Consider the following 2,608-nt stretch of genomic DNA (forward strand, 5'->3'; position numbering starts at 1 on the left):
AATATGCTATGTCTGTCTATCTCAATAATTCTTACGTACTGGCCCTGAAAGAGCTTATTGTCTAGTGGAAGCAGGTACATTTTGTGATGGCATCTTTCAGAAACTTTCCACAAAAAGTATAATCATAGGTATTTTTATAATGGCTTAAAAAGCAATTTTTAAAAGACATGCATTATGTTTATTAGAACTTTGCATTGATTATCTTGCAACTCTAAAAGCCTTTATGTATCCTTTGCAAAAGTGTTTGGCAGCAAACTATCACTGAAAAATTCCTCAGGGACCCTGTTATGATATTACCAAGGTCTTTAAATATCGTACTGAAACTGACACACAGATTCATCTAGGTCAGTGCATCTTAAACTAACGGTCAAATGAATCACCTGGGGATCTTGTTAAAATGCAGTCTCTGATTTCAGTAGGTCTCATGTAGGGCCTGAGATTCCGCATTTCCAATGGGCTATACAAACCACATTTTGAGTAGAAAAATTAACTGTGAAAGAAACTAGCCATGTGCAAGGAGGTGAGAAGACACTGGGGATATTGCACATGCTGCCGAGACTGATAGCTGGAGAAAGCTGTATTCATTATGGATAGGACAGAATGCTAACGCTAAGAATTGCTTAGAATGGAAGCCATTAGATTTGGATGGGATATATCCCATGGGATTAGCTGTTCATAGGACTGCTGGCAAGACAAGTTATCACCATTGAGAGAAGCATCTACAAGGAATACAGGAGATAACTGTTAATGGGAGCTGACAGTGAATCCCGTAGACAACACACGTGCTAAAAGAATCTGATCACATGATGATAACATTCTGAGTCACCAACCCACTCTGAGTTTCTTTTTGCAACTGTTATCAGGATAGTGTGGTGATTTTTCAGTATGCTAAATTATGAGAAGGAAAAGTGAAATTTTCCTATTGGGAAACATATTTAGATTAAATAATCAAAATTTAGGTTGGAGATCTCATTCAGTCATAGAAACCTGATTTTAACAGGACGATATGGACCAAATAAAAGTGTTGCCTATCATTTCAGTAAAGTACCGAATAAAAACTAAAATAATTGACAATCTTGTTTCACAACATTCATCTAAGTTGAATAAAAATACTCCCAGCTTTAGCATCTGACCACTAGCTCCAGGGTTAGGCAAGAAGTCGGCACCCTGCCTGTGTACCTTTTAAAACACTGAACACTTTTCTCTTTCTTTTTTTTTTTTTTTTATTTCAGCATATTATGGGGTACAGATGTTTAGGTTACGTGTGTTGCCCTCGGTTCCCCTCCCCCCAAGTTTTTCTCTTTCTTAATCTAATGAACAGGGGAAAGTAGTGACAAAATATACTTCTTTGGTGGATTTAGACTGCTTTTCCCTGTTCCTCTCAGTGTTTCTCAGTTGACGAGTACACAACTGGTCTTTGGATATGTTGATGGGTATTGTGCAAATCTTTCTATGCACTGAAGAGTTGTAAGCATTCAGGTCCTCTCTTACTAAGTGTCAATGCTTTCAGTAATTCTGGCACCACCACAAATCTCCCCACCCCATTTCCATAAACTGAGTGGGCACTGCTACCCATTGCCAGCCATTGTCTAGTTAACATAAAATGTCTATGTAGTATAGGGTGTTTTAATTTATAAATTCCCTCGTATTTAGTGCATGCCTACATTATTCTAAACATTGTGTGAATGTTTTAGACAATGGTTTCTGAATTCAGGCTCTTGGGTTTTCAATCGTCAGCGAACAACTATTTGGTCCTGGCTAAAACTTCAAAATGTGGAGTAAAAAGTACCTTGTATCATTGTTTTTGGTTTATTATTTTGAAATAATCTTACATTTACAGAAAAGTTGCAAAGTGAGTAAAGACAGTTTATGTATTTTCTTCGGGCAGCCTCTCCTAAGGTTAGCAACTTACATAACAATGATACATTTATCAAAACCAAATTGGTACAATACTATTGACCAAACTACCTGTCTTATTTGCATTTAACCAGTTTTTACGCTAAGATATTTTTCTGTCCCAGGATAAAATCAACACCCCATGTTATGATCACTTGTGTCTTCTTAGTCTTCTCCAATTTGAAACAGGGCCTCAATTTTTTCATGTCTTTTATGACTTGACTAATTTTATGAGTACTGGTCAGTTATTTTGGAAAATGTGTCTCAATTTGGGCTTCTCTAATGTTTTCTTATCATATTGTGTTTATGTTTCTTGCTTTTATTTATTTATGGTTGGGAGGTGCAAGAATACCACTGAAGTGTTCCCTTTTCAGTATTTCAAATTATGGCTTACATGGTATAGATATTTTATTATTGGTGATGTTAAGTATCATCACTTGCTTAGTTTTGTTTGCTGTGTTTGTCCACTATAAAGTTACTATTTTAATCCTTGTGTTACTAATAAATATCTTGAGGAAGTTACTTTGAGACTATTCAAATATCTTTGTTGCCTCTCCTCAAACTTCTGTTCACTTAGGTTAGCATTTATCAGGGGATCTGATAAATCACCGTGTTAATTTCCCACGATGATTGCCTAAAGATGATTTTTGTATTTCCCTGGCACCTTCTACATTTATAAATTAGAATTCTTCTGTAGGATGAATTATTTATT

General features: G+C 35.8%; 1 protein-coding gene across 2 annotated transcripts in view; it reads left to right on the forward strand.

Moving 5' to 3' along the window:
• Nucleotides 1-2,608, forward strand: part of SGCZ (sarcoglycan, zeta) — a 1,069,593-nt gene that overhangs the window by 814,381 nt on the left and 252,604 nt on the right. The gene's annotated exons all lie outside the window — the stretch shown is intronic.

Source organism: Propithecus coquereli, unplaced genomic scaffold, assembly GCF_000956105.1.
Source record: "Propithecus coquereli isolate 6110/MARCELLA unplaced genomic scaffold, Pcoq_1.0 Scaffold159, whole genome shotgun sequence".
Taxonomy (NCBI): Eukaryota; Metazoa; Chordata; class Mammalia; order Primates; family Indriidae; genus Propithecus; species Propithecus coquereli.